The sequence below is a fragment of the Tupaia chinensis genome, unplaced genomic scaffold (genome assembly GCF_000334495.1).
Source record: "Tupaia chinensis unplaced genomic scaffold, TupChi_1.0 Scaffold000288_2, whole genome shotgun sequence".
Classification (NCBI taxonomy): Eukaryota; Metazoa; Chordata; class Mammalia; order Scandentia; family Tupaiidae; genus Tupaia; species Tupaia belangeri.
Window position 1 is genome coordinate 3,616,436 of NW_006159773.1, and position 17,180 is coordinate 3,633,615.

Consider the following 17,180-nt stretch of genomic DNA (forward strand, 5'->3'; position numbering starts at 1 on the left):
GCTCGGGCTTCTGCGGGCGGCTCTGCTGTGAGACCCGGGCTGCCCAGCGCTTGGGCTCCCGCGGAGTCACTGGACCTCCTATCTAGGCTGCGTCAGCGTTCCTCACTTTCTAGAGGTCCTATCGGTGGGAGCGTCGTCCCTTCCGTTCAGAGGTCTAGAAACCCGCATCGTGCAGTCGCAGATGCCCTGGGTGTCCACCCACCGCGGTACTAATTTTGTTCCCAGACGCACGAGCTGCTCCCCGGGACGCTTGGGCTCCCGCGGAGTCACTGGACCTCCTATCTAGGCTGCGTCAGCGTTCCTCACTTTCTAGAGGTCCTATCGGTGGGAGCGTCGTCCCTTCCGTTCAGAGGTCTAGAAACCCGCATCGTGCAGTCGCAGATGCCCTGGGTGTCCACCCACCGCGGTACTAATTTTGTTCCCAGACGCACGAGCTGCTCCCCGGGACCTTGACCTCCGATTGCCCCAGGGAGGACACTCTTTTGGGAAAAGTAAGCTAAAACCGGTTGACTAGGATTTAGCAATGTTTCACTTTCTCATCGCTCCCTAGAAAATCTTTAAAACTCTAGATTTTAGGTCCCTTCTGAATTGACGATAAAGTTGAGATGAGTGTTTCTGGGTGAAGTCCCTTAGAACCCTGTGTGTTTCTGTGCCTCTTTACCTTTAACACTCATAGTCGGGGCAAGACAGGAACACCGGATTGAGAATAAAAAAGCTTTAAGTATGTACAGGTTAACACACACGCACGTGCACGTGATGAGGTGCTTTAGTTCCAAAAAAGAATTTAGATTTTTACAGTGTTTTCTTCTGAGCAGAAAATTATAAAGTATATCATAAAAGTGTATACAATTTACATCATCTAGGATTTCAAGCTACCGTGTCCTCCCATCAGCACAGAGTCCGTAATTGTTAGACTATGTCTCTCTCCTGTTTCATGTAGATGCCTTGACTATGGGCTTCCAAACCTAAGACTGGAGAAGCTGTGAAGTGAGAAAATTTGGGAAATGTTTTAAAAAATTGGAGATTAAAAAAGAAAGAAAGAAAACCTGTGAAGGTGAACCTGAACTAAAGGGGACAAACACAATAGATTAATTCTTAAAACGTTATTATCCTGAGAACCAAACCCATAAATTCATAAATTTCATTTTTAAGACTATCTCTAGATTCCTGGAAATTAGAGTCAATATACTTCTAAATCAGACACGATTTTAATTTTGATGCACACGCTAATACATTATAAACTCGGAAAACAAGCTCTATTTTGAATTTATCTTTGTTTTTTAGAATGCCATCCTTGTGCAGGTACAGCTGCTGAAGATATAAGCCAATCACCAAATCCATTTACTCTTCCTTCTCAGTACAGAAATGCCCTGCATTCCCCAGCCTCCCTTGCAGTTAGGTATAGCCATCCGGGCTTAGCCTAATGTTATGATTTGAGTAATGGTATGTCTCCCAGAGGTTTGAATTTGGGAATTTATTCTTCATGGGGGGTGAAGATTGTCCCTCAGAAATTCATGTGTTGGGACTTGCTTGATTTGTAAAGGTACTAAGTGAAAACTTAATGCCTTCCTAGAGGCCCAGTATGAGCCCTTTGAGTGAGATAAGATCGTTAGGTGGGTTTCCCTTACTATTCTAGTAGGATTGTGAGCAAAGAAAATGAAACCAGAGAGAGAACTCACGGATACAGGCTGCTCTGTACTCTTCTATCAGTTCTACCCTTGACTGTTTCGTGATACTGTTGGACTTTCCTGCCACCAGAATCATGAGTTTTGCAAATAAAGCTCTATTTTCTTTATAACCAGTCTTAAGTTAGCAACACAAAAACAGATTAAGACAATAAAAAACAAAAACACAAACAAAAAACATCCACAAGCAATCTACGTGCTTTTAACCCTTCTATAGCAACACCCTGGAGATTATAGAACCAGAAGTTACAAGTCTGAGTCCCTGAGTTACTACTTGGAGGAAAACCATTCATTCTCTCTCTCCCTCTCCCTCTCCCTCTCCTTCTCCCTCTCTCCCTCCCCCTTCTCTCTTTTAAGGTTCTTGTCACTGGGCTTGTGCACTCTTGGGAGAGGATAGAGACAGAAAGTGAGAAATCAGCCCCCAGGGAGGATGGCCACACTACAATCCTTTCTCCATTCTCCTGGGACTTGGGGCATGCATTCATGTGCTTCAGGAATGATTTTCAAGCTGCCAGGTCTGGGACTTGAACTGCAGTTGACCATGTCGGAGCCCAGTGCTTTAACCACCACACTACCTGCTGGCTCCACCATTCATTCATTTTGAACTTTACATCACCAACGTAAACTCCTATGTCAGGATCCATTAGTGAGTAGCACAGACAGAAATCCCTGCCCCTGCAGAGCTGCTCACAGTCTACCTCAGAGCTCAGTCACAACCTGGACTCTTGTCTACTTGCTTGTGTTCTGATCGGTTGGTTGTTTCCCCCATAAAAGCAAGGGCCTCATCTTTCTATTTACTTCTATATGCCCATCATTTACTATATTCCTAGCTTAGAGAAGGCTTTTGTTACAAACTTACTAAATAGAAATGTGGATAAATGAAAGACATTGGGCTAAGTCAGGCATGACACCTGCCCTTGTGGAACTTGTATAATAGGGAGAGATATTAAACAAGTAAATCACCAGTGAATGTGTAACTATAAACATGTTAAGTGTGAGTCAAGAATAGAGTGCTATGAGGGAATCTCTGGATTCAGGGTTGGCTTCCCTGAATAAGTAATATTTAAACTGAAACCTGAAGGAAGAGTAGAAAACTAGCCAAACTAGGTTAATAAAGCTCTTGCCAGGCAAAGTCTCTTGGTGTGGAGGGAGGCATGGCACGTTTCAGGAAACGAAACAAGGCAGTGTGGTTGAAAGTTAGTATCAAAGGGAAATGGTTTCAGGTAAGGTGGAGATAAGAACCAGATCACATAGAACCTTGTTAAAGATTTGGGATGTCACCCCAATAGCAATGGAGATTCGTTGATGAGTTTTAAGGGATGAAATGATGAAGTTGGTGATGTAAAAGTTATCCCTCTGTTGTGCGGAGGATGAATGAAAGAGGGGCAAGTTCGGATGTGGACAGAACAGCAATTAATTACGACAGTGCAAGATGGTGTGGGTAGGGGTCCAGGGCCACCAAGGAAGGTTGTGGGGATCATGCCCTGTGCAAGGGGGTAAGTGGTGGGGGTAAGTCCAGCTCCAGCATCTGCTTAGGGGAAAGGGCTTCTTCTCCTATTTTGCATAAAGTTAGATAGGCTAGTGGTAGCAGTGGAGATGGGGCAACATGGACGGATTTGAGCTATACCTTGGTAACAGAATGGACAGGACTTAATGACTTGGAGTGAAGGAAAGGAAGTTACAGGTGAATGCCAGGTTTCTGACGGAAGCCAGTGAATGGCTAGAAATGCCGTTTGTGGAGATAGGCTGAGCTATAATAGAGGTAGTTGTGAGGTGAGGGGTGTAGTTTTCAGTTTTGGAAGTGTTAGCTCCTCTCGATTTGACCTAACTCTGTGAGGAATGATCCCCATCTCCTTTTCTCTCAGAGGGTAACTCATTCTCCTCCCTTCCTGGGTCTTAGATGGTCACGCAAAAAAGAGGTGGTGATTGGGAGTAGAGGACCTGGGGTAGTCTTGGAAGGTGGGCATTCCCACTCAGCCTGAAACTTGAGCCATTAACTGACCTGGAGCAAAAATGGTGTAAGTTTTAGAATAAAGATGATGTTCTCATAAGATAAAATGATATTTTTTTAGTTTTTATTGATAAGTACACAGTGGGTGCCAAGTACAGGCCATTTGTACATGAAATTTCCCTGTATGTTTTTTACTTTACTTTTTTATTATTTAATGTTGTCTGATACTTATAAAACTGTTTAAGAAATCCAATAACAGTATTCACTTGCATTTGATTCTTGCTGTTTTCAAAACATTCAAGTTCTAGTCCTGAACTTCTGAAATGCCTATCATCCTCTAAAATACTAAATATGCTTTTTTTTTTACACATAATTGCTTTCTTGAGTCCATTTTCCTCTCAATCCACAATCTCACCTTCCTATCACCTAATTGTCCATCATTTTCACTTTCATATATAACTTTGTTATATATTGATTACTTTGACTTTTTTCTTTAAATAAATTTCCCATTTTAGTTCCAAAGGGTCAATATCAAACAATAAAAAACTTTGATCTGAATTTTAATGTTTTTGTTGGTGTGCTTTCTCCTCATCCTTTTAAATATAGATATAAATATAGGACCTGCAGTTGTTGTAATGGCTATGTCACTAGATTCCCATGTAGCCAACCACAGTCCTGGACCTGGTGGCTTAAACTCACGCTGGGCTCATGTGCGTGCATGCCTAAGATCCCGAGAGGAGAATGGAGGATATATATATATATATACACACACACACACACACACACACACACACACACATATAGATAGATATAAATATAGTGTAACATTAAAATTAAATCTAAATATAATTTTAATTAGTATTGGGCATATTTGATTGAAGTTAAAAGACAATATTAGTCAGCATCAAAATAGCATTGTAGAGGGTCAGCAGATGGTGTGGAGGTTAAGGCAGCTGGATCCCACATGGCTGGCTAAGCATTTTGAGTCCCAAACCAGGCAACTTGAAAACAAGCTAGTCATGTTTTCAAGAAACAAACCCAGGATGCTGAGAGAATGAAAGAAAAGGGGTTGTGGCATGACCATGCCTCCCAGGGGATAATTTCTCACTTTTGCTTCCTCTCTCTCTGTCTTTGTCTCTCTCTCTCCAGCAAGCTCATGTGCCCTATAGCAAGTTAAAAACAAACAAACAAACAAACAAACAAAAACTACAAATGCTTCCAATAGTCTTCTACATGATCTCTAAATTCTATTAGCTTTCAAAACATTCCATTGTATAACCCTTGATTTTTATGAGAGGAAAAAACCTTATTTCCCCCCTACCCATTTTACATTAATTGGCTGTGTCTCTTCAAATCATATTGACAAAAAACAAATTAATGAGAAAAATAGAAATTTGTTAACATACGTGTTACAGCACACATGGGAACACTCAGTAATGAGTAACTCAAAAGGGTAGTTAGATCTTGGGTTTAAATAACATCTTAACAAAAGAACATATTTTTAGTGATGACAAAAGAAAGGGACATTGCATTTCTGGAGTAGCAAATTTGGGAAGGTGAATGTATGGGACCACTCGTGGAAGATAAAAGCTAGTGCATAGTTTGTTATACAGATTCCTCTGGGGGATCTCTGGGCTAATCACGGTCTAGATTTGTTTCCAGTGATTAATTTTTGTCCTTCCTGGAAGATCTAGGAGGCAGAACATCTGTACAAATAAATGTCCTGCTTTTAGAAAATAGAAGAGCAGAGAGTTTTTCTTACATCTGCTGCCACTTAATTAAGCCTTTAGTTCAAAATAATCAATATGCCAAAGTGGCATGTTTTGGGGTAGCATATTCTCCTTCCTTTTACTTTCCAACTAATTTATCAATAATACTGGTAATAATAGTTACATCATATGATGCTTATTATAAACCAGTCACAACTCAGATGAAGAAGGTTCTATTATTACCCCTGACTTATAGATGAAGAAACTTGAAACATGGAGAATTGAGATAATGCAGTCATACAACTGATATGTGGTGGAGCCAGGATTGCAATAGCTCCAGAGCCATTCTCAAAAAGAAACTAAGCCATACTGCCTCTGTGAATGTCTAGTCTATCATGTAACCTCCCACACCCGCTTTCCCTGATGGTCACTGTAATAGCAGCCCGTGACCTGTCCAAATCCCGCCTTCCTTTTATCCCCATCCATCATTCCATACAAACCCCACGTTCATCTGTACCTACCTTCCTTTCTTCATCTTTCAGCAATCCAGAGCACCCACTGCCATTGTTCTTTTTCTGCACTCTCCTCCAAAACCTCCCAACCTTTAAAGTCTCTTTGAAATCTCATCCCCTCCTCAAACTTGTCTACCTCAACACCATTTCTTCCTTCTTTGTCGTCTTTCAGCATCATCTAATTTACACTTTACATAGCCACACATCCATATCCCCACAACAATGTTTAACCAGACTAAAATTTTGAAGGCAAGGCATACAAGAGAAGATAAGGCAGGCAACATAGTAAAAAGATGAGAAACACTGATTAAATAGAGAAACATAATCAGTTTTGCTGAGATCACAACAATAGCATGACTAATATGAGAAAGGCCATCCTCAAAGTAAATCAAGTCTGCTTTCTTGTTTTTCATGTGAAAAGGCTTGTAAACTAATTTGATATTCTCCATTTGCCAATCTGCTTATCATTATCTTATTTATTAAAGAATTATTCGGATAGAATGTGTCTCTAAACTCAGATTTTGCTCATTGTCCTGCAGGGAAAATATTGATACATTGGAAAAGGCAGATAGAGAAGGGATCATGGTAGATTGATGAATTTTATTTGAAAAAAAGTGAAGCAAATTTTTATTGAATTAGTAGATATAAAGTGGTATTTGATAAGCAAGGAGAATTTTGAAAAATATTAGAATGTAGTTGCAAAAACAAATTACAATCTAGAGCCAGAAGTCAGAAATAATGGAATTTTCCATGAATTTTAAACCAGCTGATACTGATGTTTTACAGAATAAAATTGAGGGGCTGGACAGTGGCACAGCAGTAAAATGACAATCTGCAAGACTGACTCGTATTGAAGGTTCCAGGTTCAGGTCCGGAGAACTGAACTCCCTGAGCATGCTGGCACAAAGTTGCTCATGATCCTGGCTGGCGAGTTGGGGATGGATTGCAATGTGCAGATCTGTCCAGGGTATTCTCTCTCTTGAAATAAATACAAAAATAAGCAAACAAACAAACAAACAAAATAAAAAGCATAAGTTTCAAATTTCTTTAGAATCTTTTAAGCTATGCAATTCTCTGGGGGAGTAGAAAGTACTTACTTTGAATCCATTATATCATGGTGGTTTAAAACTTTCTGGAAAGGGGCCAGCAAGTAGCATGGTGGTTTGAGTGCTGGATTCTCATATGGCCAACAGTAGTTAGAGTCCTGAACCTGGAGGCTTGCTTTCTCTTTTCCTTCCTTCCTTCTTTCCTCTCTCTCTCTCTCTCTCTCTCTCGCACGTAACCTGTGGCAAAATTTTAAAAATAATAATAAATTAATTCTTTAAGGGACCAACAGTTGGTGTAATGGCTATGTCGCTGGATTCCCATGTAGTCGACGACGGTTTGAGTCCCGGATCCGGTGGTTTAAACTCACGCCAGGCGCGTGTATGTGCATGCCCAAGATGCCAAGGGGAGAATGGGGGAGAAGGGATTGCGGTGTGGCCATCCCCCTGGGGGGTGATTTCTTGCTTTCTGTCTCTCTGTCTCTGTCTTTCTGGAGAACACACACGCCCTATAGCAAAAGACTCTCAAAAAATTAATTCTTTAAAAAAAATACATTCTGGAAAAATTTCTAGCCCCAGATTGTTTTACTAGTGAATTCTAGCAAATATCTAAAGAAGTTAATAACACAACATCATCTCTTTAGCAAAAAGAGGAAGGAATACTTCTCAACTCATTTTATGAAGCTAGCATAACCCTGAAACCAAAACTAGATAAAAACAGTACAAAAAAAGAACTACAGACCAATATTCTTCTTCAACATAGAAAAGAAGATACTCAGTAAAATACTAGCAAATCAAATTTAGCAATATATAAAAAGGAATAACATATCACAACCACTAGGGAGTTCATTCTGGCGATGCAGGCTGGTTCAATATTAGAAAATCAGTAATGTAATTGACCACACTCAGAAACCAAAAATAAAAAAACTACATGATTGTATTACTTAATGCTGAAAAAAATATTTGACAAAATTCAACATTCATTCATGATAAAAACATGCTCTGCTTTTTAAGTGACATCTTCAAAAAGCCCAGCTACTGCCAACATAATACTTAATGACAAAAAACTGAATGCTGAACAAGGGAGAGTATCTATTCTTACAAATCCTATTCAACATTTACTAGAAGTTCTAGCCAAGACAATAAGACAAAGGGGGGTAAAAGGCACACAGATTGGAAGGGAGGAAGCAAACTATATTCACAGTGAACATAAGTGTGTATGTAGGGAATCCCAAGGATCTACAAATTCCTAGAAGTAATCATTGAGTTTTTAAAATTCACAGGATACAAAATCAATATCTAAAAATGGATTTTATTTGTATATGTTATCAATGTACAACTGGAAACCACGATTTTAACAACATCATTTACAATAGAGTCAAAAATTGAAATACTTGGTTATAAATCTAACAAGACATATACACAATCCATAAGTTGAAAACAACAAAATGCAGATGAAAGAAATAAAAAACGACCTAACTAGGTGCAGAGACATATGTTCATGGATTGGAAAACATTATAAAGATGCCAGTCAGTCTGTTAGGTTTAGTGTAATTCCAAATCTGTAGCTATAGGCAAGCTGATTCTAAAATTTATATGGAAAGGCAACATAACTAGAATAGTCATGCCATTTTTAAAAGAGGAGGGCCAGCAGGTGGCATGGTGGTTAAGGGGCTGGACACTCCCACATGGCCAACTGCAGTTCAAGTCCCGAACCTGATAGCGTGCTTTCTTGCTTTCTCTCTTTCTCTGTGTCTCACTCTGGTTAAATTGAAAAATAAATGAATGAATAACCAAAAATGAAATAAATAATTATTTAAAAAAAGAGAAATCATAATATCCAGTGTAAGACAATGTAAAGCTATCATAATCAGGCTAATAATATGGCTAAGAGATAGACATACAAATCACGTAATGGAATAGAAAATCCAGATATAGACCCAGAGGAATATAGCCAATAGGTTTTTGACAAAGATGCAAGTGCAGTTTAGTGAAGAAAGGGTAGTCTTTTTAAGAAATGGGTCAAAACAATTAGACATCCACATGAGAAGAAAAAGCCTTGTTCTAAATGTCATCTTTTATACAAAAATTAACTCAAAATAGGGACCAGCTGTTGGCATAATGGCTATGTCGCTGAATTCCCATGTAGTCGACTGCAGTTCAGATCCTTGACTCGATGGCTTAAACTCACGCCAGGTGCGTGTGCTTGTGTGCCCAGGATCCCAAGGGGAGAATGGAAGAGAAGGGATTGTGGCATGGCCATTTCTTCTGAGGGGGTGGGGGTGATTTCTCACTTTCTGTCTCTCTTTCTCTTTCTTTCTGGTGAGTGTACATGCACTATAGCAAAACCTCTCCCCCCCAAAAAAAAAATTAACTCAAAATAGATGATAGATCAAAATGTAAAATGTATAGCTATAAAACTCTCAGAAATAAACATAGGAGAAAATCTTTATGAGTTGGTATTAGGCAAGAAGTTCTTGAACACCAAGACATGATCTATTTTTAAAAATGATGAATTGTACTTCACAAAGTTTAAAACTTTAGTTCTATAAAATGAAAATATTTGACAAATTACTTGTATTTAGAATACACACTTTTTAATTTCTCAAAAATTAACAGAAAAAATTAATTACCCAGGCCTACCAGTGATATAGGATGTAGGCAGTTGGATCTCACAGGGCTCACTGCGCATTTTGAGTCCCAGAATTGGTGGCTTGAAAGACATACCAGGCCTGTGTGGGGTGTGCCCAAAATCCTGAAAGGAGAAATGCAAGAGAAGGGATTGGGTCATAACCATTTCTCATAGGGGATGCTTTCTCACGTTCTCTCTCTCTTTTTTTCTCTCTGGCAAGCACACATACCCTCTTGCAAATTAAAAAGAAAAAGATTTAAATAACCCAATATAAAAATAGATTTAAAAAAAATCTCAGACTCCTCAATAAAGAGGATTTATGATGGCAAAGAAAAGACATTCAACATTATTACCATTAAGGAAATGAAAATTAAAACCACTATGAGATACCACTACACATCTATTACAATGGCTAAAATTAAAAAATACAATATTCATCATCAGAGAGGATGTAGATCATTCTGAATCCTCATACATTGCTGGCAGAGATGCAAAATGGTATAACAACTCTAGAAGACAGTCGTTTGTTGCTGACTCAGCATTCTTATTCTTGGATATTTACCCTAAGATAATTTAATTATGTTTATACAAAAACCTATGCATGTATGCTTGTAGCAACTCTATTTGCATTCACTAAAAACTGGAAATAACTAAACTTTCGGCAAATGGATAAACAAATGTGGTATATCTATACAGTGGAATAATATTCAGTGGTACAAAAGAATGAATTATTGATACGTGCAACAACTTGGATGAATATAAAAAGCAGTATGCTGAGTGAAAGGACAACCTCAGAAAGTTTTGTACTGTATTATTCATTTCAATCACATTCATAGGCAGGCAAAAGTATAGGAATTAAAACTTCTGTGGTGATTGGCTATTCTACATAGGGGAAGGAGGTGTCTATAAAGGGATAGTACAAGGGAATTTGGGGGTGAGAGTGCATAATGGATATGTGTTCTATATCTGTTCATGTAGTGATTACATAAATGTACACACATATGTTAAAATTCATAGACTTGCTTACAAAAATAAGTTAATTTTGTCTATATTACTTTTTCTTTAAATCCTGCTTTTAACAGCACTAAATATCCATTTTACCTATATGATGCTACAAAATCAGAATCCACTGGATATGAGGTAGAGAGAGATGATTTATTCTAGAGATTTTTCTTTTACAATTGAAAAGAAACAGATTTGCTGCATCAAGCACTAGAAAAACCTAAGTAGTAGTAGCGGTAGAGAGTCTAGGTAGTACAGTGGCTAAATCATCCAGCAAAGCTATGGGTTGAATTTTCTGGAAATTACACACAATTCTACTCACCTATATGCAAGCAAGATTCTTGAAGCACATAAATGATTCCAGTGCAGTAGGGTTATATTTTCTGGAACTCTTCATTAACACTGACATACTTTCAAAGCTCTTTTCAGTGATTTACCACTGTTTCAACCTAAAGAAGTCTCTACAATTTCTTAATACACCATTCATAATTTTAAGGGAATCTCTTCCATGCTGAAAGAAGTCAACCTTGTTTTGTTTTTTAAAATGTCACCACTGACGTAGAGGTAAGCTTGTTTTTACTTATTTCTTTTATTCAAGAAAGAGATAGAGAGGCACCCTTGACAGGATCTTTATGCCACAATCTTCTCGCTAACCCTGTATCTATTCAGGATTCTGGGGATAGCAACAGGAGAGCTTGGAATGTTCTGCCTGACCTAGGCTGCAAACCTGAAGCCTTCTTATGGTCTCCAGCATTGCCCAGCACCTCTACCACCTGTACCACTATGGCTGGATCTAAATAAAATTATTTAATTTTTTGTAAATATTTAATGAAAATACTAAACTGGGGCTAGGATGTGCTTGGTGGTTAAGAGAGCTGATCCCATCTGGCTAGCTGTACAGTTTGAGTCCCAGGCCCTGTGACTTGAAAAACATGGCAGGTGTGCCCAAAATCTGGAAAGGAGGAGCGATGTAGGAAAATGGATCGAGGTCCCATGGGGTGCTTTCTTTATCTCCCTCTCTTTCTGTTTCTCTTTGTAGAGTGCACATGCTCTCTGGCAAATATTATTTTTTAAATATTGACTCTGTTATAGGAATAATGATGTGGTCTTTATCTTGTGTATGTTTCCTCTGTGGCTGGAAACATGAATTATAATTTGCTTTCATTTGCTCTTCTTAGAGTTGTCAATTGTAATTCAATTAATGTAAAAGTGCCTTTTGAGGGCCAGCAGATGGCATAGTGGCTATGGCCCTGGAATCCCACATGGCTGATTCAAGTCCTGGGCCTGGCAGCTTGAAACTCATGTTGTGTGTGTGTGTGTGTGTGTGTGTGTGTGTGCGTGTGTGTGTATGCCCAAAATCCTGAGAGGAGAAGGGAGGAAAAGAGATTGTGATGTGGCCATCTTCCCTGGGGAGTTGAATTCTTACTTTCTCTCTCTCTCTGTCCTCTGTGTCTCTGGTGAGTGCACATATCCTATAACAAAAATCTCTCAAAAAAATAAACAAAAGCCCCAATTACCTTTTGAAGCTAGTTAAATAAACTATGGTACATTCATTAAGTGGTCTGCTACATAACCATAATAAAGAACAAGGATGTTTTTAATGTAACGGTATGGAATGATCTTAAACATATGTTAGATGTGAAAAAGCAAACTGCATAATAGTAAGTATATTATATTATCATTTATGCAAAAAAAGGGAAAAGTTTATATTCACACACATACAAATTATGTATTTATTTACAAGACTTGGACTGGTTCCAAAAGAATATGGAAGAGCTGGGGAATTCGATGATTCATGAGTAAGTATGGAAATGTATCATTGGTGAGCATTTCATATCTTCTATGTATTGAACTCTGTGAAGTAATTGTGTATTATAAAACAAATGTAAGAATTACTCCCCTTTCTTATATTTTTGCTTTTAATTGCCAGAAATGAACTTACCAGAGACAGAGAAAGAGAGGGAGAAGGAAAAGAAGGAGGAGAAGGAGAAAGCACCCCGCCAATGGAGCATGGTTACACTACAAGCCCTTCTCCATTTCTCCATCCTGTTGGGATTTGAAATAGGTAATGGGTAATGCACACATGCTGGTGTGTTTTTCAAGTCACCAGGACCAGGATTCAAGCTGTGGTTGACCACATAGGATCCAACTCCCAAACCACTACTTTATAGGACTGGCGCTCTCTCTCTTTTTTTTCTAATGAAAGATTGAAATATAATTTCAATTTCATGTGCAATTCCATGGTAAAAGAATAAACACATTCAGTTTCCTTCTTGATGCCCAACATTTCTCATTTATTACAAATGCACAAAATAAATTTCTCATTTCTCTAATTATTTTTCTCCATGAAAAGAATGCCTCAAGCATGTAGGATCCTTTAAATATTCTAATACCTTCCTACTCAAAGTGTTGTTAGGGAATCAGGAGCTGGCTAGAAGTGCAGAGTCATGGTACCCCATGCATGACCTACTGAACCAGAATCAGCACTTTAATAAAGATCTCCCCCCCACCGGGAGATATAGATGCATTTTATTGCATGAGAAGTACTGCTCCAACAGGCAGATGGAGTATGGATGAAAACAGTGCCAATAGCCCCAAAATAGGAGGCAAATTGATTGTCCTTCAGGCAGAGAGAAAAGGAGTACTGAGCAGGTTTCTATTCAGTTAACTGATGAGCTGATGGGAATTTTAGGAAGACCCTAAAATAGGTCAACAGGAAAATCCTAGCTCATAGAAATGTTCATAGAAATATACTATGCTCTCTAGTTCATGTGGGTTCTTGCTCCTTTAACCACTGTGCTATATGGCCAGCCCCATTTTCTAGTTAATCTGGAAATAACCCAATAATATCAGCAAAACTTTAACTGGAGGTCCCCCCAGAAGATACATCTATTGAATGTTTAAAAAAGCCAAACCAAAATAGATGGAAAGTCTTGATAAGCACCTGTCTACTTTCAATCAAGTGTCCTTACTTCTACCCACCACCATTTACCCAACATCAGGAATGCTTTCTCTGAAATGTAGTCAAATCATGTCATTCCTGGGTTGTATGTCCTTCAGTGATGTATTGTGTAGAATGTATCATCCACAATTCTTATGTTAGAAATTCAGTCCCCTATACAACAGTGTTGGGGAGGTGGAGCTTAGTAAGAAGTGATCACGGTCATTAATCCCCAAGGCTGTGACACGGAGTAGGGAGCAGCAACAGTGAGTGAGATTAACTGAGGCAGGAAGACTGTCTCAGACCTTTCACTGCTTTCTGACTGCTCCAGTTGAAACTCTCCAGTTCAGCCCCAGGCAGACCTGGTCCTGAGAGAGTGGAAAAGGTACTAACAACTAAAGCTGGCTATATGCACACTTCTCTGATTGGAAGACAAGGCCCTCTGCCAAGAACACGTCTGAGAAGTAGAGCTCTTCTTCCTCCCCCACACTACAGAATTGACACCAGAAAAGTAGGAAGTGTATAATTTATCAGATGATTAGAAACCAGTGCAGAGACACAAAGAATATGGGAAGAAAAGGAATCACCTCTCCTTCAATAGAACAGAGCAAGAACAAAAGAATTTGCAAGAATGTCAGAAAAAAATAGAATATTCATGGTAACAGATATGATGAAGTATTTCTAGAATGAAGGAGGAGATAGACACCATAAAAATATTCAATCGGAACTTCTAGAGATGAAAACAGCAATAAAGGAAATCAAGATTTCCCTCAAAGGTATTAATAGCAGACTGGAATATGCAGAAGATAGAATCTCTGAGCTAGAAGATAAAATTTTGACTTAGATAAAATCACCAAAAATAATGAAAAAATGATTTTAAAGATGAGGACAACATATGGGGAATACCAGACACTATTAAATGCCCAGAAATCTAAATAATAGGGAGTCCAGAAGGTGAAGAATTAGACAAGGGCATAGAAGATCGATTCCATGAAAAACTTGCAGAACACTTCCCAAATCTAGAGAAGCTTTCAGACATCCAGACCCGAGAAATAGAAAAGACCCAAAATAGAATCAACATAAGAAGATTCTCTCCACAGCACATCACAGCCAGACTGGTAACATCACAGACAAAGACATTCTAAAAATGGTAAGAGAGAAATATGAGGTCACTTACAAAGGTTATCCTATGTAACATCAGACCTCTCAACTGAAACAATGGAGGCAAGAAAGGAATGGGAAAACATTTTCAAAATACTAAAAGAAAAGCAATTTCAACCAACAATACTGTACTGGGCAAGATTATCCTTCAAAGAGTGAATAAAGGGACCAGCAGTTAGTATAATGGCTATGTCGCTGGACTCCCATGTAGTCAACCGTGGTTTGAGTCCTGGACCCAGTGGCTTAAACTCACGCTGGACACGTGTGCATGCGTGCCCAAGATCCTAAGAGGAGAATGGAGGAGAAGGGATCCAGTGTGACCATCCCCCCTGGGGGGTGATAGAAACTATATCCAGCATCTTCTCTGACCATGATGGAAATAAACTGGAAATTAATTCAGGAAAATCCCTCAAAAAATACAAAAATATGGAAACTAAACAACCTACTCCTGAATGACTTCACAACCACTGAAGAAACCAGTGATAATGAGTAAACATGTTTCCATAATCTATGGAATACAGCAAAAACAGTCACAAGGGAGAAGTTTATAGCAACTCATGCACATAAGAAAAAGATGGAAATGTGACAAATAGACAACCTAACAACACATTTCAGGGAACTGTAAAAAAATTCCAAGAGAAAATGAATGAAACCAAAAGCTGGTTCTTTGAGAAGATAAAATTGACACACTGTTAACCAGCCTATTTTTAAAAATAATTATTTATTTAATTTCATTTATTATTATTATTACTATTATTGTTTTAATTTGCTATAGGGTATGTGTGAGAGAGAGAGTGAAAAAGCAAGCTGCCAGGTCCAGAACTCAAACAGTGGTTGGCCATGTGGGAATCCAGTGTCTTTAACCACCACACCACTTACTCACCCTTAACCAGACTAAGAAGAGAGAAAACAACCAGAAAAATAAAATTACAATTAAACAGGCAATATTATAACAAATAGAACAAAAGTACAAAAAGTTTTAAGAGAATACTATGTGTGACTATACAACAATAAACAAGAAAACCTGGATGAGATGGACAAATTTCTGGATACATGTAATCTACCAAGGCTGAATATGGAAGACATAGAAATCCTGAATAGACCAATAACAAACAATGAAATTGAATCATTAATAAATAACCTACCAACAAAGAAAAGCCCAGGTCCCAATAGCCTTACTTCTTCATTATACAAAATCTTTAAAGAAGAGCTAACCCCCATTCTAATTAAACTATATCTGAAAATCCAAAAGGAAGAAATCCTCCCAAATTCGTTGTATGAATTTTATGAAGCCCCCATCACCCTTATCCCCCAAACAGACAAGGACATAACGAAGAAAAAAACTATAGACCAATATGTCTGATGAATATAGATGCAAAAATTCTCAACAAGATACTGGCAAATCATATCCAACAACACATTAGAAAGATTATAAGTCATGACCAGGTAGGCTTTATTCCAGGGATGCAAAGATGGTTCAACATATGCAAAAACATACATGTAACACACCATATTAACAGAAAGAATTAAAAATATGATCATATCTATTGATGCAGAGAAAGCATTTGATAAAATACAACATCACTTCATGATTAAGACTTTAAGCTAAATTGACATAGAAGGGACTTTTTGCAATACAATAAAAGCCATATATGACAAACTCACAACTAACATCATACTGAATGGGGAAAAGTTGAAAGGTGTTCCCACTAAAAACTGGAACAAAACAAAGCTGCCCATTTTCTTCACTCCCTTTCAATATAGTGCTGGAAGTTCTAGCCAGTGCAATCAGACAAAAGACTAAAATAAAATGCATTCAAATAGGGATTTATAAAACAAAAGAAGAAGTGAAATTATCTTTACTTGCAGATGATATGATTATATACAGAAAATCTTAAAGAATCTGCAAAATAACTCCTGGAAGTGATAAATGAAAACAGTAAAGTGGCAGATACAAAATCAACATAAAAAAATCTATAGCATTTTTGGGAACCAGCAGTTAGCGTAATGGCTATGTCACTGGACTCCCACGTAATCAACCCCGGTTCGCGTCCCGGACCCAGTGGCTTAAATCTCACGCCAGGCACGTGTGCGTGCGTGCCCAAGATCCCGAGAGGAGAATGGAGGAGAAGGGATTGTGGCGTGGCCATCCTCCCTGGGGGGTGATTTCTCGCTTTCTGTCTCTCTGTCTCTGTCTGTCTGGCGACCACACGCGCCCTATAGTGAAAAACCTCTCAAAAAAAAAAAATCTATAGCATTTTTGTACACGAACAATGAGCAGACTGAGGCAGAACCGAAGAAAGTGACCCCATTTACAACAGCCACAAAAGGCGTAAGATACCTAGGAATAAACCTAATCAAAGAAGTTAAAGACTTCTACAAAGAAAATTAGAAAACACCTATAAAAAGAAATGGAAAATGACCAAGAAAGTGGAAAGACATACCATATTTTGGGATCAGAAGAATTAATGTAAGAAAGTCAATCCTACCCAAATTAATCTACAAATTTAGTGCAATTCCAGTCAAATATCCCAGAGATATTCT